Source organism: Trichechus manatus, unplaced genomic scaffold (genome assembly GCF_000243295.1).
Source record: "Trichechus manatus latirostris isolate Lorelei unplaced genomic scaffold, TriManLat1.0 scaffold00025, whole genome shotgun sequence".
Lineage (NCBI taxonomy): Eukaryota > Metazoa > Chordata > Mammalia > Sirenia > Trichechidae > Trichechus > Trichechus manatus.
In genome coordinates this window covers 1,196,427-1,223,097 of record NW_004443961.1, presented here as the reverse complement: position 1 = coordinate 1,223,097, position 26,671 = coordinate 1,196,427, and positions in this window count along the sequence as shown.

The window sequence follows — 26,671 nt, the reverse complement described above, 5'->3', positions numbered from 1 at the left end:
CAAGGAAACCCCTCTGGCGTCTCCTTCCGAGGCAGAATAAGTGCAGAACCCTTCAGTAGGACCTACACAGCTTCATGGTATTATGAAGCAGACAAAAACAAACGTGCTACCTCTGGTGGAATCGATTTGGGTTCAAGTCCTAGCTCCACCATTCACTAGTGTGACCCTGAAAGTGAACGCCCCTCGCTGAGTCTCACTATCCTCATTTGTGAAATGGGGGCTTGATGTGAGGTTATAGTGGGGAAATGAATGTGTGAATAAAGACTTTATCTCTGCTCCTCTTTTAGTTGTGATATTGGCTTTTTAATGACGATTGACACCAAGATGGCTCTTACTTGTTACATTAGCTAATACAAGAAATGCTGGCTGTTAATCCAAAAAACACAAAATAATAAATGTTGGAGAGGTTGTGGAGAGACTGGAACACTTATACACTGCTAGTGGGAATGTAAAATGGTACAACCACTTTGGAAATCAATTTGGCGTTTCCTTACAAAGCTAGAAATAGAAGTACCATACCATCCAGCAATCCCACTCCTTGGAATATATCCTAGAGAAATAAGAGCCATCACACGAATAGATATATGCACACCTGTGTTCACTGCAGCACTGTTCACAATAGCAAAAAGATGGAAACAACCTAGGTGCCCATCAACGGATGAATGGATAAACAAATTATGGTATATTCACACATCTCCAACAGCTCACAACGTGGGATGAATCTGGAAGGTTGAGTGAAATTAGTCAGTGGCAAAAGGACAAATATTGTATGAGACCACTATTATAAGAACTCAAGAAAAGGTTTAAACACAGAAGAAAACATTCTTTGATGGTTACGAGGGTGGGGTGGGAGGGAGAGGGGTATTCACTAACTAGATAGTAGACAAGAATTATCTTAGATGAAGGGAATGACAACACACAACACAGGGGAAGTCAGCACAACTGGACTAAACCGAAAGCGAAGAAGTTTCCTGAATACAACCAAACACTTCGAGGGACAGAGTAGCAGGGGTGGGGGTTTGGGGACCATGATTTCAGGGGACATCCAGGTCAATTGGCATAATAAAGTTTATTAAGAAAATGTTCTGCATCCCACTTTGGTGAGTGGCATCTGGGTCTTAAAAGCTAGGATGTGGCCATCTAAAATGCATAAATTGGTCCCAACCCACCTGGAGCAAAGGAGAATGAAGAACACCAAAGACACAAGGAAAATATTAGCCCAAGAGACAAAAAGGCCCACATAAACCAAAGACTCCATCAGCCTGAGACCAGAAGAACTAGATAGCGCCCAGCTACCATCAATGACTGCCCTGACAGGGAGCAAAACAGAGAGTCCCTGATGGAGCAGGAAAACAACGGGGAGCAGAACTCAAATTCTAGCAAAAAGATGAGACTTAATGGTCTGACTGAGACTGGAAGAACCCCTGAAAACATGGCCCCCGGACTCTCTGTCAACCCAGAACTAAAACCATTCCCAAAGCCAACTCTTCAGACAAAGATTAGACTGGACTATGGGACATAAAATGATACTCGTGAAAATTGTGCTTCTTAGTTCAAGTAGATACACGAGACTAAATGGGCAGCTCCTGTCTGGAGGCGAGATGAGAAGGCAGAGAGGGTCAGGAGCTGGTTGAATGGACACGGGAAATCCGGGGGCGGGAGGGGGAGGAGGAGTGTGCTATCACAGTATGGGGAGAGCAGCTAGGGTCACATAACAATGTGTGTATAAATTTTTGTATGAGAAACTGACTTGAGCTGTAAACTTTCACTTAAAGCGCAATTTTAAAAAAAAAGAAGAAATGCTGGCTGCTATAACAAACCAATCCCAAGACCTCAGAGGTGTGTAACAAAATGTAAATTTTCTTCTGCCTCAAGCAAAATGCAAGGTGCCTGTTCCTGGTCAGTAGGCGGACTTCCGTGTAGCCCCACCACACCTCAGCATACCTGAATCTTCTGTCATGGAACGCCAGTGGGCAGCAGGAGGATGAAGGGACAATAAACGCTTCTGACCATATTCCACTGTCCAAGCTCAGTTACATGGATGCATATAGATGCAGCTGGGGACAGTGGTGGTTCAGTGGTAGAATTCTCGCCTTCCATGCGGGAGACCTGGGTTCGGCTCCCTGCCAATACCCCTCATGTGCAGCCAACAGTGGAGGCTTGTGTATTGCTGGGAGGCTGAACAAATTTCAGTCAAGCTTCCGGACTAAGACGGAATAGGAAGAAAGGCCTGGATTAGGATGCTAACCCCATGGATCACAATGGTCGCATCCACACCTGATCATGAGGATGGCGCAAGACTGGGTGGGGTTTCATTCTGTTGTAGTTAGCTGCCAACTCAAAGCGGCTAACCACAACAATCTAAATGTAACACGAACTGGGGAATATGGAAGCTGGGCAGCTACTTCTCCAGAAATTGCTTTACGTTTCAGAAAGAGAAATGCAGGTGTATCAATTCAGAAGGTGAAGAGGAAGCAATTCTCAGTGATCTCAACTACGTAAATAAGAATAAGAAACAAGGAAAACGCACTGATTTCCCTTTTACTTAATTTTATACAATAAAAATGCCCAGCAATTCAGAAAATAATTTAAAATGCATCCTGTGGGGGAAACATTGGTGCAGAAAGGAGAAAATAGGTGCATTTGACTTTCCCAGTTTGGAGCCGCCACTGATTTTCCCTAAGGCTTTTTATTTTTTTAATTTTGTTGTGATGAAATATATATATATAAATTTGCCATTTTAACCATTTTAAGCGTACAATTCAGAGCCATTAATTACATTCATTGCATTCACTCAACAGTGCGACCCTCCCCACTATCCATTTGCAAGTTTTTCATCCCCACAAAGAGAAACCCAGTACTCCTTAAAGCAATAACTTCCCACACACCCCTGGTAACCGCTAACAAACTTGGTCTCTATGCATTTGCCTGTTCTAAATATTGCATGTAAGTGAGATCATACAGTATTTCTCCTTTTGTGTCTGACATATTTCACTCGGCATGTTTCCAAGGTCCACCCATGCTGACGCATGTATCAGGACTTCGTTTCGCTTTATGACCAAATAGCACTCCCTTGCATGTATAGACCACATAAGGTTTATCCATTCATCTGTTGATGGACACTTGGGTTCTTCCCACCATTTGGCAATTATGCACAGCACTGCAGTGAACATCGGCACACAAGTATCTGTTTGCATTCCTGCTTTCGTCTCTAGTACCGTTTGACCCTTCTTTACTCTCTCCAAATATTCTGTTGTTGTTGTTTTTTTTTCTTCCCTGCTGCTTTTGAAAGGCCCTTCTACCTCCTTTATTTAGATGTTTCTAAACTGCAATGTTTACGGGCTCCATGTTCTATGAGTATAAAAGGGACCATTTTTAGGGAAAATATTACCACCTTCTGTTCCTCATCCATGAATTAATTCTCTACACATGATTCGTTTAAATTGGTTAATCAGTGATCACTGTGCAAACAGGTGCTGTCCATAATTTTCAGAAGTGATGTAATACACCAGCAATTCCAAGTACACTTTCCATTCATGGTGCTTATTGATATGAATGTTTCTCTAAACTCATGTGAGCTTTGTTTATATGAAAAGACCAAAAGCAACAGCTGGAACAGCCCATGGCCAAGGCATCCATTTGGCCTGGAAGTCTGCCCACGTGTCCTGCCTTTCACCATGAACCCTCTCGCCCAGCTCTCTGCCAGGGCAGCCCTTTAGGCCCTCTACACATTGGGTCCTAGCCTCCGTGGACATTTACAGAAAGCAGACTCTTACTCCACAGTCTCTGGTTGCAAACACTTACCACCCACCTCCTGTCCTGGGGAGCTGTCTACTTGAGTACTTCATTTCTCCAAGAAGTAGTGCCAATTCCTCAACAAGTCCTTTTTCCTGTTTCTAACTTCCTGCACCTCTAGGGGAAACCCTGGTGGTGTAGTGGGTAAGAGCTACAGCTGCTAACCAAAAGGTCGGCAGTTCAAATCCACCAGGCGCGCTCCTTGGAAACCCTATGGGGCAGTACTCCTCTGTCCTATAGAGTTGCTATGAGTTGGAATTGACTCGACGGCAATGGGTTTGGTTTGGTTTGGTTTTGGCACCTCTAGGGACCTTCCTGTCAGTTCCTTTGTCAGGTGTGATAGATAAAGCAAGTTCTCACCGTCGTAACACAGGGGTGATGTGATTCCTTGGGGCTCACCAGGAGCAGCGATCTAGCCCAGCATGGTTAAGTGTGTTCCAGCAAATTCTATTTCCACAGGCTGTTGACAGATGTTACTAACAAAGGGGTGTGGGGTGGTTTTCACAGTCAAATGATTTCTGGAAACACTGAGTAAAACAAATTAAACATGTATCTTTAATGCAGGACTTCTTAAAACTTGCAGTTTTTTGTTTTTGTTTTTGCCATCAAGTCAACCTCAACTCATGGTGACTTGTGTCAAAGTACAACTGTGCTCCACAGGGTTTTCAATGGCTGACTTTTCAGAACTAGATCTCCAGGCCTTTCTTCCAAGGTGCCTGTGGGTAGACTCAAACCTCCAAACTTGTAGTACACCCTATTGTCCACCATCGTTATTATGAATCTCCAAGAGCGGGATGTAGCATGTGGCATTTCCCAAACTGATTTGACTTAAGACCTCTTTTTCTCAGAGTGTCTCATGGAACTAAAGATGTCAAGAATATGCTTTAGGGGGAGTGCTAATCCAAGCTGTTCTGTCTCAAGTTGGCAATTCTGCCGAGCACAGAGGGTTTAATGATGACTCACCCTGATGACTTCACTCTACCCATGAGGATGTGGCCTTGCAAAGACCTGCCTGCTACTAAGTCATACAATGGCACCTCCTGAGCAATGCATATGTGGTGGTAGGCATGGAGACGTGCATCCAGATCCTCCTCCAAGGAAGGACCTGCTGCCCACCCACAGGAAGGGCAGTGAGCAGACAACACCCAGCTCTCAGCTCCTTCTGGGTTTGCTCAGCTGCAGAGAACCCACTTGCCCAAGGTCACACCCATCTGGGGGTAGCCTCAACACGTGACTGAGCAAGGCGGGGGTCCACAGGCCCAGCCATTTCAGGTAGATGAGAAACAATCCAGTGGGCAATTCTCGCTCCAGAGCTCCCTGAAGCCTGAGGCTTTGTCAGATCTGTATCTTGTTCAACTTCCTCCCTCCCCAATCCTACTTTCCCTCCCTTCCATGTGTGGGCATTCGGCCATAATAAATAGGAGCACTGGTGGTGCAACGGTTGAGTGCTCATCTGTGAACTGAAAGGTTGGTGGTTCGAACACACCAGAGGCTTTGCAGGAGAAAAGACCTAGCGATGTGCTCCCATAAAGATTACCGGCCAGGAAACCCTATGGGGCAGCTCTACTCTGTCACGTGGGGTCACTCTGAGTTGGAATTGACTCTATAGCACATGACAACAACAACAACAAATCCATCTCAGTGACTGGTTCCAGGGAATCTAGCCCGTGAGACTTTGTGCCAAGAGTGGTCTGAGAAAGAAGTGATAAGATGAGTCACTTCTGATCATTCACCTCTCAGCTGGCAATTGAAGATCCACCACTAGTGGTAGTGGGAGCACAGATAGGTCCTGGCACAAGATGGCAGGCCAACTGCTAACTCTTCCACTGGAGCGGGATTGGGAAGGTGAACCAGTGGAAGGGAAGGCACTAGCAGGTGCAATGTACTGGGCATTTGAGACATATGGGGGAGCTACGAGCTATAAGATAATGCTATTGGACGTCTAAGGAGCCCTGGTGGTGCAATGGTTAAGCGCTAGGCTGCCAACCAATATGTCGGCAGTTCAAATCCACCAGCCTCTCCATGGGAGAAAGATGTGGCAGTATGCTTCTGTAAAGATTTCCATGCTTGGAAACCTACCAGGAAGTTATATTTTGCTATGAGTCAGAATTGACTCAACAGCAATGGGTTTGGCTTGGTTTTAGTTTTTGAGGATGAGTGACAAGAAACTGAAAGCCAGGTGTGAAAGACAGAGGGCCTCTGGGTACAGCAGATGGGCGGGGAAAGCTGAGGATGAGGTCTGGTCAGAGCGGCTGAACTTTAAAGGTGGTTACATGTGCAACCAAGGCGGGTATGTCAAACCAAGGTCAGGGCCTGACACATGGAATTGGGCACAGAATCCGTCAGAGCCTGTGGTTTTAATGAGGCGTTGTTGTTGTTGTTAGGTGCCGTCCAGTAGATTCCAACTGATAGTAATGCTACAGTTACAAGACAGACCAGAATTGCCCCATAGGGTTTCCAAGGAGTGGCTGGTGGATTTGAACTGCCAACCCTTTGGTTAGCAGCTGAGCTCTTACCCTCTATGTCACCAGGGCTCCATGAGGTGCTAGTGGTGAGGAAAGATGTCATGTGGACTTTTTGAAAAGCGCCAGTGGGAAAATCACAATGTGGGCCCCAGAGGTTTGGATCCAGGCTGTGCCATCTGGAGTGAACAGCACACCCTTTGCAAAACAACCCCTGACATGCAACTGGAACAAGGTAGAGACAGAATGCCTGAGCACGGGCCACCAAACGGCCATGATACCTGAACTGCCCATCGTGATCTGGGTCTTGTCAGGTTCACCAAGTAAGAAAGCCAGATGGACTCAGAAACAGCTGGTTATAATATGGAAGCAATGTGTTTGGGATGAAGGATGAGCGTGGGGGTCGCTCACACCCCCATGGTACCCGCCACAGTTAGAAAGATATTTGATGTATCTCCTTAAATAACACCATCCTCATTGTCTAGCAACTTAAATCACATCAGAAGGAAAAGGAGCAAATCTTGCTACAATGCAAAAAGATTCCCTCTCCTGAGGGGCAAAAGAATGTACAGAAATGAAAAAAAAATCACAGAGTTGTGTTCAGAAATTTGGAAAGTGTTGTGTTGAGAAATTACAGAGATGAAATAGAATTGGTTCTAATAGAAGAGAAAGCAACAGAGAAGGCTGGGACAAGGGATGTTTATTGAGTATCCACCATGAGCTAGGCCTGGTGCTGTATATATTGTCTTATTTAATCCTCCTCATGATACTGTGCAGTAAGTATACATAATAAACCAAAAAACCTGTTTTCGTTGAGTCAATTCTGACTCATTGTGACCCTATAGTATATATAATGGACACCTGTTATTTAACTACTGTGTTAGAGTTCTCCAGAGAAACAGAACTAAGAGAGTATATATCTTTGTCTGTCTGTCTATCTATCAGCTATCTATCTATCAGCTATCTATCCATCCATCCATCCATCCCTCTATCCATCCATCCATCTATCTATCTATCTATCATCTATCTATCTATCTATCTATCTATCTATCTATCTATCTATCTGTATACCCATCCATCTATCAGGGTACAACTTGGGATCAGGATCAACAGTCTATAACTTGGGATCAGGATCAGGAAGCAAAGTCACCCTTCTTTAGTGCAGGACAGCTCTCTCATCTCCTTCTGGCATGAGGCCTCGTCTCGGCCCCCTCAGGACGGGCTCCTCTTGGCCCTGCCGCCTGTCGCCACCAACTCTGCCACTGAGTCCCTTCTGGGCCTCTCTCTGTCTTCAGTGTTACAGCCCTTGACCAGTGTTACAGCTCTTTTAGGAGGTTCCTTGCCTCCTCTCTCTCTCTCCTGCTTCTGTCTTCTTTCTTCCTTCTGGCTGAAAATCCTTCTGCTCCTCTTCCTGCTTCTTTCTGTCTTTCAAACTTCTGTGGGGTTGGCCGTTTATATATACAAATCTTTGTCAATTTCAAGACATAGCCCCTCCCAGCAGGGGGCCACACCCCTCTTGGTAGGCCACACATACTTCATTTGCATAGTAGGCTATAACTCACCTCATTTGCATAATCTATTGACCAATCCCTGCAAGATGCGTACCAATCACAGGCCAGGCCACAGCCCAGGACCAGACAAAAAGTCAAGTTGTTTACAACTTGCCCAGAAAATGTCAATCAAGCTGGAAAAAAGAAACAAATCCTGTGGGGGTAGATAACTAGGGCAAAGGTAACTCTTCAGGGCTTAACGGAAAAATCTCTCAAACTGTTTTTCCAAAGCACCAAGGCAAAAGGCCACATATAGGAACTCAATTCATCACAGACTGGCAAGTCCAAAATGCATAATGCATAAGTCAGGCAACAGGCTGGAAAATGACAAAACATCTAAGTTACATTTATGAGGCAGAATCTTTCTCCCTCAGGAACCTCAGTTTTTGCTCTTCAGGCCTTCAGCTCCACATTATGGAGGATAATGCACTCTACTTAAAGTCAATTTACTTTAAATCTTTAAAAAAAAAAAAAACTCATTGCCGTTGGGTCAATTCTGCCTCATAGTGACCCTATAGGACAAAGTAGAATTGCCCCATAGGGTTTCCAAAGAACGGCTGGTGAATTCAAACTACCAGCCTTTTGGTTAGCAGCCAATCTCTTAACCACTGAGCCACAGTCTTAGTCATATCTAAATGCCTTCATAGCAACATCTAGACTAGTGTTTGACCAAACACCTAGCCAAGTTGACATATAAACCATCATAGCTGCCCAGTTTTCATTGCCCATTGTAAGATGTGGAACCTCCTTGCAGTAAACAATTTGGCCTTTGGTCCTTCTTCCTGAGAGCCGTACCACACATGAGGCTAATGAGTTGGGGATGACCAGACCAAGAGGGACCACCTGGGGGCCACATGCTGACTAAGCCTCATGATGTAATCTATAATCTATCTATAATCTGTAATCATGTATTCTATCATGGCCATGTGGTGAGGCCAATAAAGGCCTTGGAAGATGGAGGCTCCATGGAGCTTCCTGGGTGGAGAGAGCGAACATCTGCTCTTGGGAAGGTAAGTGGGATTTATCATCCACCACATGTTTGGCCTCAGAGGTGGATGTTTTAATCTCCCTGGACTGATTTGGCACAACTGGCAACAAGGATGAGATTCATTTGAGCTGTCTTGACTTTGTGCCCCTCCATCTGGAAACAGAAGCTAGAATCTCCCTTGGGAAATAGCTATTTCTTCTTCCTCAACCACGAAGTTGACATTGACCACATCCCCATTTCTAGACTAGGCCCCCGATGGGCCCATACCAATCATTGTATTCTGTCTTCCTTTGGTTGTGATTGTTTCCAGGATGGGAAAGTATTCCAGTCGAAGTTCATCTTAGTTTGGAAGCTGTCCTGAAACCTGTTCAGCATCATAGCAACATGCAACCCGCCACTCACAGATGAGTGGTGGGAGCTTATGAGGTGTACTGCCCAGGAATGTAGTTACCTTGAAAATCCAAGGTCAGATTATCTTTATGATGTTGAGTATTTTCCAGGAGTTTCCCACCATTTCAGAAAAATCGTGTCACCAATAACAATACCACTTGTGATATTTGCGTTACCAAATAAAACACTTGTATCAACCTACATTTGTAGCTTGGTATTGATTAAGTAAGGTGTAATTATGTCTTACCATGTACTTGTACCCCCAAATATAGATATTCAAACATATTTTATTATTAGTTACCTTTCTTAGATTTTTCCTTTATTTTACATTGAAGGCATTACATTGACTTTAATGAATGTAGGTATAGGCATATTATTTAACATACTTCCATTGCAGGGTAGAACTTGGAGCTTTGTACATATCCACTTGGAAAAAAAAGGCGTTCAGTCTGATAGCGATTAGAACCTCTGACTCAGAGTAAGAGAAGAGCAAGGTGATTTTTAGAAGTAGGGTTATAAAGGTACCTTGGCAGGGATAGATGGTTTTTCCACATCCATAGTTCTTGAACGTTGCAATCATCCTCCTCTCATAGCCCAACCTTGATGAATTTATCCCTTCCTCCAGAGTCCCTGGTGCACTTCCCAGACTATTATTCCATTACGGAGCTGGAGTCTTGGAAACCAGTGGCTAATGGGCCATGGTACACCTGGGACATTGGGTTAAGCACAGTGCTCTTTTGGCTCAATGGTCCAAAGTTGGCCGGTTTATTCCAGGACTCCATACAACTGTGTGCAGGCTTGTCGTATGGAAGTTGCAGTCAGATTCCAAGAGCTAGGAGATGCATAGCAAGAAGACAGGATCTGGAACCAATCAGCGTTCCACCGCCAAATAACAGGGCTCACTTTCTTTGAACCAGAAAGTTGCCATTCCCAGAGGTTACCTCAGTCTCATTGACACCTAGTCCTTCAGCTTGCTGGTTTCTGGAGCCCACACCACCCTAGAACAGCTGAGTTACACCTTGGGTTAAGGACTGTTACGAGATGAGAATAATTTCCTACAAGATAAGCGGAATGCTTTATGTGCAATTCCATGCCTCAGGCTCCAATAAACATTTATAAAATGCCCAAAGGGGTCTGTACAGTTCTAGGCATTTTATCATTTTATCACATGGGAATTGAATGGAGGAAGGATACGATTTCTTCCCTTTTGGCCTGCAGCTTTGTAAAGCCAACCCAAATGAGTGTCAAGAGCAATAGACCTTTACTCAGTGAGGTCTTACATTGCTAAGAGCAAAATCAATATCTCTTTGTCCTCTGGGATTTATTGATTATCTTATTTCTTCATAGAGACACCCTTCAGTACAGCAGAGTGAGTTCTCAGTTTAATGAGTAAGGAGGCAGCTTCAGCCTCTAATTCCATCCTGGGGATCCTTTCTATCAATGCCCCAGAAGCTCACATCTCTGTTGTAACACTTTCTGCCAAAATTAGGTTCCTACACTTATGAGTCTCTCCCCACCCCTACAAAAAAAGACCCTATAAATTAGTTATTTATGCTTGTGGTTCAGTGATTTTCTATTTACTATCGGAGCTTTGTCACATTTCCACTCTGCCTCTACACCCTTGAGTGGATTGTCTGGTTTACTTAACTACAGTCATAATCAGATGCATGGTACCAGGAAGACAATTTAAGAGACAAAATAGTGGAGGAATGAGAATGGAAAAGGTGACTGGCTTCCTCTGAAAAAGAGCCCTTTGTGGTTCATAAGTCAAGGTTACTCCAAGCCAGTGGAGAAAGTTCAATGATCCTTCCAGATTTTGGAATCAGGTCCAACTACAATAGATAAGATTAAAGCAGTTCAAATCTCTATCAATTACATTGCTTAGAAGTGGTATTTTATGAAAACTGAGAGAACAGAGTAAATCCACATTATAAAATAAAAATTACATGCAGTTTATTTAGAGTTATCTTGAGCATATGTTATCCTGATATCGGCTGGTCCACCCCCCACACCCACACTCACAAGTCCCCACATATCTGGTTAAATCTGACTCAAGCACAACTCCATGGCCTATGACAGTTCAAAGTCCTTCTTGATTTTTGAAATACCGAGACGTCCTTTTTTCTTTCTCAATCTCTATAGTGGATACTGATATGATTCCCAGTATCCGTCCCATCCTCTTTAATACAATCCACCCCTCCAGTCTTAGAACTACATAGAATTGACCCCATCCACAGATTCAAGTATGATTACCCTAAGTTAATCAGCAAAATGCCATCTTCCTCGCCACAGTGATTCAAACATTGGTATAGCATTCAGAACTAAGCCAATCATCTCATGGCCTTTTTATGGATGTAACAATTGGTTCCATCATTGTGAAGCCCAGGACTTTGCAGACTTTGGAAGAAGAGAAGCTCTTTATTTGTGAATGAGTCGTATATGGTGTGTTGAGTGCTACACCTATCAAACCACCAAGAGAGAAGCCAAACTACCAAAAGAGAAAGATGGAGCCAACATCCATCTTTGAGAGAATCACAAAAGATATCCAGAACCCTGATCAAGCTGTGCCTGAAGCTTACAACATTGGTGGACTTTCAAATCACGTGAACTAACAGATCCCTTTCATATTTAGGCCAGTTTGAGTTACCTTCCTGTTTCTACAATACAGAGCACTCTAACAAGCAAATCCTTATATTCCCACACCTTCAAGAGCTGTCTCAGTTTCGCCCTAAAATCCACTGTATGTACAACTGGGCTCTTTCACAGAATCTCAAAACATAAATACTCAGGGTACACACCTTTTGAAAGAATTTTCATGTAGGAGTGGGCACGGCATAACTCAGTGTAGACCTTCACCATTGGCTGAATCTCTGCCTCTCGCCCCCTCAGTTCTGTCTCTTCCCTCTCCCTCCCACCTCACCTCAAACAAAATCCAAAGTCTTTATCATGGCCCATAAGGTCCTACAGGAGTGTCTCCCTCTATTGCCCCGGTCTCATCTGCTACCACTCCTGCCACAGCAGCTTCTGTGCCCTTCTTCAACATGCCAACTCATTTTCATTTCAGATCTATACATTTGCTCAAAATAGTCTTTTTTTCCAGGTATTATCCACCCGGCTTTTTCCTGCCGGCCATTCAGTGGTCTGTGGAAAAATCACCTCATCTGAGAACATTTCCTTGACCTCAAGTGATAAAACAACATTGTTTGTCGCCTCGCTTTGCTATACTGAATCCTATCCAACATTCTGTACTTATCTATTTGTGTGTTCCTTTTCTGCCTCCCATCTGTAACTATGAGTTCTAAGGGAGCAAGGACTTTATCTGTTTTGTTTACTGCTGTACGGAGAGTATCCGGAAGAGGCCCGTAATGCAGTGCTGATGCTTAAATCATTGAATACATGGAATAAATAAATAAAGTTTTGCTTACCTCCAATATGGAAGTCCCTGGGTCGTACAAACAGTTAACAAGTCTGGCTGCTAACTGAAAGCTTGGAGGTTCGAGTCCACTCAGAGGTGCCTCGGAAGAAATGCCTGGTGATCTGCTTCTAAAATAATCAGCCATTAAAAGCCCTTTGGAGCACAGTTCTTCTCTGACACACATGGGGTCCCCATAAGTCAAGGTCAACTCTATGGCAACTGGCTTTTAAGGTCTCTTTTACCCCACATGTCTGAGATCTGTCCTTGAAGGTTTGTCTTGAACAGCGGTGCATGGAAATCTTAATTACATTTAATATCCTGGCTCTGTCCCTGATTCTCTTGTCCTGGTGGAAGCTTGTCAGAACATAGGTGTGGGGATCCGTAGGGTCCAAGAAAGATGTAGGGAAGTTGAAAATGTGTCCACACCTCCTGGCTCACAGGCAGTAAGTTGGCTTCCTTGCCCTGAAAAGTGGGATAGGAAATATGGGGAATAATTAATGGCTTTACATTTGCCTTACAGGAAGCCTAAGAAGCATTTGATTCTTTGAGCCCACACAAATTTCAGCTGAATCACACCTTATTCCTGACTCAGTCGCTTTTATTGTTGCTAAAACACGTGGGCAAATATACAGTGTGGATGCCGTTAGGTCGTTGAGGAGGTGGAGAGGCAAAGACAATGAATTCCTATCCATTTGTTGGGTGCCCTTCGCCCAGACTTGGCTGGAAGTCGGGTGATACCAGGTATTACCAGTGGCCGTTGAGTCAATTCCGACTCGTGCTGACCCCATGTGTGTCAGAGTAGAACTGTGCTCCGTAGCGTTTTCCATGGCTGATTTTTTTGGAGTAGATCACCAAGCCTTTCTTCCCAGGCACCTCTGGGTGGACTCAAACCTACAACCTTTTGGTTAGCAGCCAAGCATGTTAACCGTTTTCACCACCCAGGGACTCCTGATACCAGACAGAGGAAGCAGACAATAACCATTGCCCAATTTGGAAGGCATCTCGTTAGCAAGGAAGTTGAACGCATGCATCCACAAGGCACTGACCAAAGGAGCCCCACGGTGAGAATTCCTCATGAAATAGGTGTCTTAAACCATGAGCCTCTATCATGGCCCCACGTCGGTTTGCCCAATGAGGCCCGTACGTTTGGCAAACATGGGAAAAAGCAGCTCCTCCTTGATGTGTGAAATCTCACAGTGACCCCAACTGGGGCAGCCCCTGAATGGATGCCTGTCTGACACAACAGCTTTGTGGAAACACACGTACAACGTTGCATGCTTATTTTTGGGATTTAACTTACTGCTGCTGAAGTCTTAGCCCCCACTGCAGTTTTCAAATTTCTCATGCCCAGATAAGAATTATGGAGCAGGGGTGGTAGGGTAAATGCTGCCGAGACACTTGGGTTACGGGCATGCAAAGCCACAGGCTGAATCCCAGAGCAGACTGGCTGTAGTTAAGCTGCACTTCTGGAAGGAGTATGGTATCAGTGGCTGGGGAGCCGTAGCTCAGAGCTTGTGGGCGTGTGGGGAGGGCCCTCCTTGCCACAGTGGACCTCAAGCCCCTTTCCCCTGACCCATACTAAGTAGCGCATAATGTGGGCACGTTTATAGAAGCACGTTTGGCAGCTCTGGGAAACTCCCAACCTATGCACGCAACTAATAAATCCTTGGAGCTAAAACACTTAGTAACCATTACTGGTTTTAAAACAGAATCTTGACTCAGTTCTAGAGCATAGTATGTTTTATGAATCCAGCAAGTTATTTTCTAATGGCAAGTATTTAAAACATAATAAAATCATATGAATCACGAGAAAAATGTAAACATTTAAGCTTTCTATTCCAGGAATGGAGCCCTAGAGGAGCAATGGTGAAGCGCTCCCCTGCTAACTGAAAGGTCGGCGGTTCGAATCCACCAGCCGTTCAGCAAGAGAAAGATGTGGCGGTCTGCTTCCTTAAAGATTACAGCCTTGGAAACCCTATGGGGCAGTTCTACCCCGTCGTATAGGGCCCCTATTGAGTCGGAATCAACTTGACAGCAGCGAGTTTGGTTTTTTGGTTTATTCCAGGAATGAATAAGGTTCTAGATTGAGGCATTCTTCCTAAATGAATTTTCCAGATAATTGAAACATTAAGCTGTAGGCGTTGAAACTTCAAAATTTCACCATTTTTTTAAATAGAAATACTTCCAGCGTAAATCTTAACCTTTTTGTTGAGAAAGACAGCACACGATCAGAAAAGTGCACAGAACGTTGGTGTCCTTCCTGATGGATTATCGTAAAGCAAACACCTACATACCTGCCGCTCGAGTCAATAAATAGAACACAGTCAATGGCGAGAAAACCACCCCTCCCCACCCCCAATCCCTAATGCCCCTGCTCCCCTAGAAGTAGCCACCATTAGGACGGCCACAGTGACTGCTTTTCTTTATTGTTTAGAACTCCAGGCATGCTTTTCCCACCTGAAGTCATGAACATCTTTATATGCTAATACATTCATCACTGCTTTTAATGACTCTACTTTTTAAAATAGAGGCCCTTGAATATACGTTTAACTGCCTCCCATTTTAAATGTCTACTTGTCACCCAGATTAATGTAAATTATTTCGCCCTGTAGGTCCCAGTGATGCCCCCACGAGCCACTCACTTAGGTAAGCTGGCCATTTGCTTCCAGGTAAACGACCTTAGACCGCTGACGTGCTTCTGGTTTACTCATCTGTTTCCGCTGTTTGTAGAATCCTGTAACCTGCAAACCCACTTCTCACTTCCAACTCTTCTCCCATCATCGAAAGGGTTACCCTAGGGCTTATTTTATATCACGGACATGACAACAATAGCACAAATACCATGCCTTCTTCCCAGCCTCTAAAGAAGAATCATCAGAGCTGCTTTATAAACCTACTTTTAAAACCTCATAACGCTAAGTGCTAATGTACAGAAATTAGGGTTCCGAATAGAGCTAGTTTGTTTGCCTGGTTTATGACTATTAATTTCCCATTTGGTTTAACATTGGTCCAGTATTTTTAATTTCTAAATCAAGTATTAATAATTGCAGTAAAATAAATTATCAATCATTGTACCAAATAAATAAATATAAAAAATGGTATTTTAATGAAGCATTAATGATTGTGTTAACCTAAGCCTCAACAGGTTTGGTAAGCCTCCTCTTAGTACTTCCATTTGCTGCCATGGTCTTAACCGCGTGGGGAAAAAGATTGCAGTGAACAGAATTCTTACTTTAGCATGTGGTTAAATGTGAAAATGTTAATTTTAGGTGTCATCGAGTCAGTTCCGATTCACAGTGACTCTGTGAACAACAGAATGAAACACTGCCCTGCCCTGTGCCATCGTCACAATCCTTGTTATGTCTGAGCCCATTGTTGCAGCCACTGTGTCAATCCATCTCATCGAGGGTCATCCTCTTTTGCACTGACCCTCTACCTTACTGAGAGCATGAGGTCCTTCTCCAGGGACTGGTCCCTCCTGATAACATGTCCAAAGTATGTGAGACGTAGTCTTGCCATCCTCCCTTCTAAGGAGCATTCTGGTTGCACTTCTTCCAAGATAGATGTGTTCATTCTTCTGGCAATCCATGCTATATTCAATATTCTTCACCAACACCATAATTTAAAATGTGGAAATACACGTGTATAAATAAATACAATTCAGTAAGAGAAGCAAGACGTCCCTGGATGGTGCAATGGTTAAGCGCTGGACTACTAACTGAAAGACTGGTGATTCAAACCCACCCAGAGGTACCTTGGAAGTAAGGCCTGGCAGTCTGCTTCCAAAAGGTCAGAGCCTTGAAAACCCTACGGAGCAGTTCTCTGTGCACACGGGGTCGTCATGACTGAGAATGGACTGGACGGGAACCAGCAACAACAACAGCAAATGCCAAAAGCTAGCAATAACTCACCCCTCTTCTCCCAACCCTTACCAGACACAGAGTAACTCATACCTGTCTTTCAAGGACGGCACAGAGGGAACTCACTAATAAAATGAACTACCCTCAGATACAAGCCACTGACTACAGATAAACCTTCTAGTCTCTGGTGGTGATGAAGGGACATTCAAGGCTGCTGTCCCCTGCAGGCCACTTGGTTTCACAGTCGTTTGTACCATGGCTCTTACCACTATGTATGGGACGCACAGAGCCGCCATGCTGCCAGCCAGCAAGGTCAGTGAGTAACGTGGGAGAGTTAGGGTTAGCTGCAGGTAAAATCTATGCAGAGCACAGAGGCTGAGCAGTCCCACCACAGAGTTTAGAAAGAGTAAGAGCAACACAGTCTTTGTGCAATGACTTTGTCATTTACTCTGTGGTGTGTAGTTACAGCTATCTATCTTATTGGTCGACACTAATTTTTTTTGCAATATATTTTTTCAAACAGCAATGAATCAAACAAAGGAAGGTGTATGTTCAATGAAAAGGTAAGTCTTGGGTTTCTGCTACTCAGTATAATGATGGTCATACGGCGTAACACAAAATACTTTTTTAACACTGACTTCCCACCACTGTGGTTTCGCCAACTACGGGTAAACCAGAAGAAGAAGTATGGCAAAGAAGCATCAACATCTACTGCAAAGTCAATAGTTATTTGGTGGAGACTGGTGCAGCGGTTAAAGCGCTCTGCTGCTAACTAAAATGTCGGCGATTCGAATCCACCAGCCGCTCCGAGGGAGAAAGATGTGACAATCTGCTTCCGTAAAGATTACAGCCTTGGAAACCCTATGGGGCAGTTCTACTCTGTCCTATACAGTCGCTACAAGTCGGAATCGACTCACTGGCAATGGGTTTGATGCCTGAAGGTGATGATTTTACAGGGGCAGCTTAACACATGACTTTTCCTTTGGATAAAATTCACTCGTATTCTTTTATTCTAATTTTTCTGTGCATGTATGAAAAGTGAACCAATAGCTCTTAATGTATTTTCTCCAAAAGAGGTAATCGAGCTAGTCCACTCTGATAGAAGCCGGGAGGGCCAGATGGGCAAAGGAGTATATGACACAGGCTTCACTTCTAAGTGACTCTAAAAAGTGACTCTAAAAGGCAATATTGGCCAAAAAAAAAAAAATAAAAGAGCTAAAGATTTAGAGTTAAAGGGATTGGAGTCTTTCTTAACAATGCAGGTTTTAGTCTGTGATCTTGGGCAAATAATGTCGTTTCTCTGAGCCTCGGTTTCTTCATGTGTACGATGGGGATAGTAACAACACCTTACTCTTGGGATGACTAGGACAGAGTGTGCGAAAGGGTTTGGTGACCGTGAAATGATGAGCAACCTTTGAGCCCCATGACTATTTCATCATTATTATCATCAACAGCAGCAGCAGCATCAAACCTCACGAGAATCAAATAAGGAAGATGAAATACCACTCCCTCTAAATGCTGTCTTGACCCAGTTTTGAAGCACTGGCTGGAGGCCAGCCTGTTCCCCTTCTTGAGCAGCTAATTAAGTCCATTCTACAGCCACCCCCCTTTATTGGGTTATCAGATTTCTACGTTACTATGCACCCCCCCAATCGCTCCATGGCCAGGTACCCAACAAATAGGGACAACCCTTTTGCCCCCTGAGCCTGCAGAAGTATTCAAAATACCCAGTTCCCAAGAAGTCCTCGAAACCTATCTAACGCCACCCCACTTGCCATACATAAGCCCTCTCCTGCAATTCCCACTGTTGCTACCTTGTTCCTGGGTGCAGTGCCCTGTGTGGCCCTATGTCCAGATGTGCTGTAGTTTCCTCTCTGGGACCTGTGAGTAACAAGTTCTCTTTGGTTTCTGTCTTCCTGCGTGATTCTCACTTCGTGCTGCCCTACCTGACAGACCGTCCAAGACACCTACAGAACCCTTTGGGTCAAACTGAACACAGAAGAGCTTTAGCACTGGTTTTTGGCTGTCTGGGGAGGATCAGATAAAGAACAGAGGGTGTGGGCAGGGCAACCATCCAGGACTTGGCCAAGCATTCTAACTAGACCTTTGGTTTGGTGTCTGCTGTACACAGCAGTACTGGTCATTTCATGAGGGCATGGACTTTGAAGGCTCAGCAGCCTTGTGCATTCATTCACGCATGGTTTTCGATTTTCCCTCGTCCACCTCCCCATCATACACAGCTCAGCCACCCTTCAGCCCAATCCTATGAACTACAGAATCCTAAGTCATTGGGAGGTTACTAAAATGCCTCTTGTGACACCTGGGTCCCTTCTGTCCAGTCCATGGCTTCTGTCCTACCTAAGATGGCTGATGTTGACAGACACCCACCAAGACAGAAGCACAGCCATCTGCAGGTCCGGGGCTGGCTGGCTTGGCAATCTTCTGGTTACAAGATCCCACCACTGGGTGTCCTGTTTCCCAGCATGCCACAGTTGTTTCTGTGAGGTCTGTAACCTAAACCATGTTTATTCCCAGGGATTACATTGCAAGGGCTCAGTGGTAAATCTCCACTGGTTAAATACAATCATGCTTCAGTGTTAAACTATTTTTGTCTCAAAGCCTTTGTATTTAAAATTTGTTACGTTTGGCTGTGAGGCCCCTACCCTAACTTTCCCATCCAAATCACCTCTTATCACTACCCCCCCATGACACCCTGATTCTTTGGGAGCTCAGACAAGCTTCCCTTCCTGGGCTGTTCCAGTCTTGCCCGATTCTCTGAGCAGATGGAGCAATCCTGGCAGTGGGATTCAGCCTTCCCTAGAAGCTCCCTTCGGAACTGATGTTCAGAACATCACAGTAAACAAGCAACCAAAATCAAACAAAAAACGCACCACCACCTAAAACGGCGTGGGTACTGCCCAAGTGAAAAAAGGGGGGAAGAGTCTTCACCAGGGTTATCTTTATTCACTAATGCAGAAGGTTGAAAAGAATTCAGTGGAAACACACTTGAGAGAATGGGCCCTGGAGTTGGACAGACTCAGTTGTAATCTAACCTAAACTCTTACTAACTGTGACTTTGTACAAGTCACATTTCATCCTAGATCTCAACTTTCCTTCTCTATAAAATGGGATGATAATTAAAGCTCCCGCATGGGGTTGACTTAAGAATTAATTGAGATAACACATGTAAAGGACCTAGCACAGAGCCTTCACAGAGTAAGTACTTAATCAAGATTAATGATTAATATTATAAAGCATGTAATCCACTGGAACATAGTATTATCCACTAGGACAGAGTCTTATAAATCATGTAATCCACTGAGACCCCGAGAAGGTAAATGACTTGCCTAAACTCACACATCACAATTCTGAGTTAATGGTGGAGCATGAACATATACTAAGCATTCATTTCATTTAGTGTTTATTGAAAGTCGACTATGTGCTAGGCATTGAGCTAAGTGCTGGGGATGGAAAGATGAATGAGACAAGGTCAATAGCCTCAATGAGCTCAATATTAATAGAGAACATGAACCATGTGTGTGAATACTTACAATTCAGTAAAGGAAGCAATAACCAGTTGCCCTAAAGTCGAACAAACTCATGGGGACCTCATGTGTGTCAGAGAAGAACTGTGCTCCATAGGGTTTTCAGCAGCTGATTTTTCTGAAGTAGATCACTAGGCCTTTCTTCTAAGACAACTCTGGGCGGAATCGAACCTCCAACTTTATGATTAGCAGCCAAGTGCATTAAATATTTGTACCCCAGGGACTCCTAAGGGAAGCAACGGAAGTACATGAAAGAAAAAGAATTAGCTGGAGCGATTCTTTCTCAGATAAAGTGAGCCTTCACAGTAAAGTTGATAAGAGAACTTGGTTTTGAAGGAAGTCCAACAAAGTATAGAAAATAGTATTCCAGGAAGAACAAACAGTATGTGCAAAAGATATGTAAAATTAGGGCGGTCTGAAACTGCACAGTCCATAGGACAAAGCTTTTTAAAATTAATTAATTGAATGATTAAGCTTGCTGAAGCACAAAGTATGAGGTGGGTTTGGAGGCAGCAACCTGCTGAAATGCTCTCCAGCTCATCCTCCTCATCCCTGCTACATCACCATGACAGACTCAATGAGAGCTTAAGTCCACCAGAATTTCTGGAAAAGTTGGAGCCCTGGTGGAACAGTGGTTAAAGAGCTTTGCTGCTAACCAAAAGGTCAGCAGTTTGAATCCACCAGCTGCTCCTTGGAAACTCTATGGGCGGTTCTACTCTATCCTGTAGGGCCGCTAGCAGTTGGAACAAACTCGTCAGCAACGGGTTTGGTTTTTTTGTTTGTTTGTTTTTGGTCTGTTGATTAACTAACTGTAAGTTATCGTTCAGTCTTGATGCCCCATTTTTCTTCATATAGTCCAGCTTCTCGGATTATTTGCTCACCATACAGATTGAATAGGTATGGTGAAAGGATACAACCCTGATGCACACCTTTTCTGACTTTAAACCATGCAGTATCCCCTTGTTCTGTTCAAATGACTGCCTCTTGATCTACGCAGAGGTTCCTCATGAGCACAATTAAGTGTTCTGGAATTCCCATTCTTCACAACATTATCCATAATTTGTTATGATCCACACAGTACAATGCCTTTGCATAGTCAATAAAATACAGGTAAACATCTTTCTGGTATTCTCTACTTTCAGCCAGGATCCATCAGCAATGATATACCTCGTTCCTGTGTCTTCCTCTAAATCTGGCTTGAATTTCTGGCAGTTCCCTGTCAATATACTGCTGCAGCTGCTTTTGAATGTTCTTCAGGAAAATTTTGTTTGCATGTGATATTAATGATATTGTTTGATAATTTCCGCATTTGGTTGGATCACCTTCCTTGAGAATAGGCATAAATATGGATCTCTTCCAGTCGGTTGGCCAGGTAGCTGTCTTCCAAATTTCTTGGCATAGATAAGTGAGCAATTCCAGCACTGCAAGTTATCATTGACTCATTAACAACCTGCATTATGCAGACGACACAAACTGGCTTGATGGAAGTGAAGAGGACTTGAAGAACTTACTGATGAAGATCAAAGACCACAGCCTTCAGTATGGATTACACCTCAACATAAAGAAAACAAAAATCCTTGCAACTGGAGCAATAAGCAACATCATGATAAACAAAGAAAAGATTGAAGTTGTCAAGGATTTCAATTTCACCTGGATCCACAATCAACACCTATGGAAGCAGTAGTCAGGAAATTAAAAGACACATTGCATTGGGCAAATCTGCTGCAAAAGACCTCTTTGAAGTGTTGAAAATCAAAGATGTCACCTTGAAGACTAAGGTGTGCCTGACCCAAGCCATGGTATTTTCAATCACATCATATGCATGTGAAAGCTTGACAATGAATAAGGAAGACCAAAGAAGAATTGACGCCTTTCAACTGTGATGTTGGTGAAGAGTATTGAATATGCCATGGCCTGCCAAAAGAATGAACAAATTTGTCTTGGAAGAAGTACACCGGAATGCTCCTTAGAAGGAAGGATGGTGAGACTACGTCTTACATACTTTGGACATGTTGTCAGGAGGGATCAGTCTCTGGAGAAGGACATCATCCTTGGCAAAGTAGAGGGTCAGAGAAAAACAGGAAGGCCCTCAACGAGATGGATTGATACAGTGGATGCAACAATGGGCTCAAGCATAGCAATGATTGTGATGGTGCAGGACCAGGCAGTGTTTCGTTCTGTTGTGCATAGGGTTGCTATGAGTTGGAACCGACTCGACGGCACCTAACAAGAACAACAACAACAAGTTATTAAAATCAGCAAAGAAAGCTGCAATTAAAAGTCAAAGTCAACCCAAGGCAAATGGAAGATGCACTGGCAACAAAGGGCTGGACCTTGCACCCCACTGGAGCTTTTTAAGCAGGAGGGTGACTTGATGGCTGGTGTCTCAGGCACTCAGAGTACAACTGAGTCCTGTAAGGCCTGCATGATCTTATCTTGATGTCACTCTCCAATCACATCTCATACCTTTCTCCTCTTCTCTCCATGTTTTCCCAACCTGGCCTTATTGGTTTCTTGAACAGACCATCTCCTCCTTATTTCAGGGCATTTGCACTTGCTGTTCCTTTTGCCTGGAGCACTTACCACCATGCGCAGCTTACTCCTTCTTGTCCCATGGTCTCAGAACTTTCAATGTCACTAGCTCAGAAAGGTCACCGCTAACCAAATTACAAAAAGATAGTCTCCCAGTCCCTGGGTAACACAAATGGTTGAGGGCTCAACTAACCAAAGGGCTAGCAGTTCAAACCCACCTGGAGGTGACTCCAAAGAAAGGACTGGAGGTCTGCTTCCAAAAGGTCACTGACTTGAAAACGACATGGAGTAGTTCTATTCTGCAATGTATGGGGTTGTCATGAGTCAGAATTGACTCGACAGCAACTGATTTACTCAGTTTTTTTTTCTGCACATGTATTTTCTTTCGTGTCATCCTGCATTTTTCCTTTCTTAGAACTTATCAAACTCTATAATTACCTTTTTATGTGTTTAATTGTTAATTTCCACGTCCCCCACTGCCTTGTGAGTTTTGTGAAAGCAGCAATCTTACGAGTGTTGTTAGGATTGTTTCCCCAACATCTGATTCAGTGTCTGGCACGCAGAAAGTATTCAAGATATGTTTATTGAATGGTGAAAAGGGAGGATTTAGCAAGCAGTTTTTGGTGGGGAGGGCAACAGGTGGTATGGGAGATTGTATCTGCACAGCCAGGTGCCAAAGGTAACATTTGGAGTTATGCAGAACTGGGCTTGAATACTATTTCCTCCATTTATTACCTTTTTCCCTTAGATAAATCGTTGATCTTTTTGATTCTTAAATTGTTCTCCATCTATAAAATAAGGATCCCTGGTGGCACAAACAGTTAAGCACTCAGCTACTAACCGAAAAGTTGTTGGTTTGAACCCAACCAGCAACTCCATGGGAGAAAGACCTGGCAATCTGCTTCTGTAAAGATTACAGCCTAGGAAACCCTATGGGGCGGTTCTACTCTGTCACATGGGGTCAATATGAGTCGGAATCCACTCAAGGGCACACAACAACAGTACTTATAGAAGTTTTGAACGTTGTCAAGAGACTATTTAAATCACTTAGGCCAATTTTCTTCCCCCTGGGTCAACATTTGATCACTTTCCTTTAAAGTCTAACGCTTCCAGAGCTCAGTCTCAAATCTCAAATGATGTCTCATAGCAAGACTGACTCTAGAGGGTGCAAGAGGGTGAGCAAGTGATCCCAAGAGCACAGGGGCGTAATATGAGAGAGTAATTTCACGTAGGACCAGCCCTGTGAATAATTCTCCTACTCTTCGATTTCTCTGAAACTTTTAAGCATATTCCTGAGGGAAATGTGTTATGTTAGGGAAGACAATTTTCCTGGAGCAATCTCTAGGTAGCAACACTCTTCGATACTGACCCAGATCATATTTAAACCGATCAGAGCATCCAGCGTCCTTCTTGTCGCTCATCCTGCCCTAGTCAACATTATCACCAGGACGCTCTTTCCGGTTCACCCCAACTTCATCCACTGATTTTAAGATAAGGCCCCCTGGCACCTGAGCAGGTGCAACTTGATGCTGAGTATGCATGCAAGGAAGTAGCCTTGATCCCTGCAGAGGCATCCGCATTAATCATTTGGACAAGACACCAAGATCAGATGCATTCCTCCCTGTTAACAAGCAAATACAAGGGGGCTTGTGGAGCTATCTGCAAGCAAGACTACATGAGTGAAGCTTCGAGCAACTCATGGGGGGTTGTGTTAAAACAAACTCATATTAAGCCAGTAACAGATATTGATTGAAGTTTATTTGATATATGAGTTGCCAATTGGGGTAGTATTTCGATTAGGGAGTCAAAAATGTTCCAAAGAGGGAAGAACTTCCAAGGATTCTTATACCTCATCTTATGAACACTGTCATGGAAAATGGCCAGAACAGAACTGATAAACAAGTTGTAGTCAGGAAGCATTTCATACAGCATTGTCTTGAAGAGCAATGAAAATAATTACTGATTTACTCTAAAAGATAACTCTAGTCTCACCCTGGAGTCTGTTTCTCGAAACTGACTGCGCGTGGATAATTCTTCAGAAGAGCATAATGCCTAAGGCAAAACGGTCTTCACTAGTTAGCTAGACTATTGTTTGACTTAAAGGTGACTTTGGGAGACCAGTTACCTCAAAGCTCAAGGTTCAAAGATCACCTCAGGGTGATAGTTTGGGTGGGTCACCCTACTTCCATGGAACTCAGAAATCTGGATTCCACAAGGATTAAAACTCTGTTTCTCAGTTGTGTTACCATTCAGATCACACACACACACACACACATATGCGCACACACACACACACACACACACACAGCCTTGCTGGAAAGTTTTCATCCAGTTGTAACCCTGCCCACATTGTTCGTGCTTGACCGAGTTTGACAACTACCACTTTCTGAGAGATTTTCTTCCCTTCTAGTGCCTTCTGTGATCACCTGGGCTGGAGTAAGACGAATAAGTCCTTCCTTCTTTCGTCGTCTTCTCCCTGGCCCCAAACTCTACCGCTTACACACGATTAAATTGTTACAGTCATAAGAAATTCTTTTATTAAACAAACAAAAAAGAAAACAAGAAAAGAAAAAAAAAGCACCATGACTACAGAACTGTGACTAATACTGGAATTTAGCAAGAAGTCAGCTCTGGTTTCATGAGGTTACCCTGAGAGTTTGGGAACATTTTGCTACTAAAGCTCATGATGAATGACTCTAGGAAGAAAGGATTGCTATTTCTTCTTCCTTCTTCTCTTTGGGTGTCAGGTTCATGCCTTTGGTAGTGGGGAGTGGGATGCAGGCTGGTAGCAGACCGTGTCTCCTTGACTGACAGAGATAAGTTATCATCACATCAGTCCTGACATCCGAGAGCTGCTGGACTGTGGCTCGGATTCGATTTGGAAAGGGAGAGCTATTGGGAAAGAATTATAAATCATTCCACTTTCTTTAAGTTTAGACTGAACCTGTCAACTCTCTCAAGAGGCTAACCGAGGTATACATCTACCACCTAGCAATAAAAAGAGGCCCAAGCTTCTGAGCTTCACCCAACTCATTTCTGGTAATTTTCTTTTTCATATAATTGCAATCTTTAAGAAAAATTTCAAGGATGGTACAAAGAATTTCTGTATCCCGCTTCCCAGATTCAACAGTTGTTTACATTCTGCCCAATGTACTTTATCATTTGCTTTTGCGTGTGCTGTGTGTGTGTGTGTGTGTGTGTGTGTGTGTGTGTGTGTGTAGGTGAGATGAAAGTGGAATGTGTATGCATTACCTATAAGTGGAATCATGCGAACTGTGTATGTGAGTGCGTGTTTGCGTGTGTGTGTGTGTGCGCGCGCGCGTGTGTAGGTGAGATGAAAGTAGAAAGTATATGTATCATGTATAAGTGGGATCAGGCGAACTGTGTGTGTATGTGAGTGTGTGTGTGTATAATTTCTTAAACCATTTGAAAGTAAGTTGCATACGTCACACTCTTTACTCTTAAATAAATACTCCAGGGTGTTTTTCCTAAAAATAAGAATATTCACTTACTCAACCACAGTACAGTTTTCAAAACGAGGAAACTTAACATTGTTACATTACTATTATCTAATCCACAGTTCACATTCAAATGCTGCAATTTCTCCAATAATACCTTTTAATTCTTTTTACGCGGTCCAGGGTCCAGTCCACCATCATTCATTGCATTTAGTTGTCCTGTTTCTTTAGTTTCTTTTGATCTGAAAACTTTCCTCAGTTTTTCCTCCACATTTCATGACCTTAGCATTTTAAAGAGTACAGGCCAATTGTTCTGTAGATTGGCCTCAATTTGAGTTTGTTCTTGATTCGATTATACAATTTTTTCTTTTTTTGCCAGACTATCATAGAAGAAACACTGGACAATCTCTGGAGTTTACAGAGAGTCATGGGCTGGTTCAGGTTCTGACTGCCCTGAATGGAAATACTTCCCAACGCACAGGACATTGGGTGCAGTCCTCCGCAGGGTTTACCTGAGTAGGAGCAGCAAAATTTACCATAGACTAAGCTTTTCAAGGAGCCCTAGTGGCACCACAGTTAGGCACTTGGCTGCTGTGATCATTAAGGTTGTATGTCAACTTGGCTAGGCCATGATTCTCAGTGTTTTGGCAGTAACTTGGCAGTCATGTAATGATAT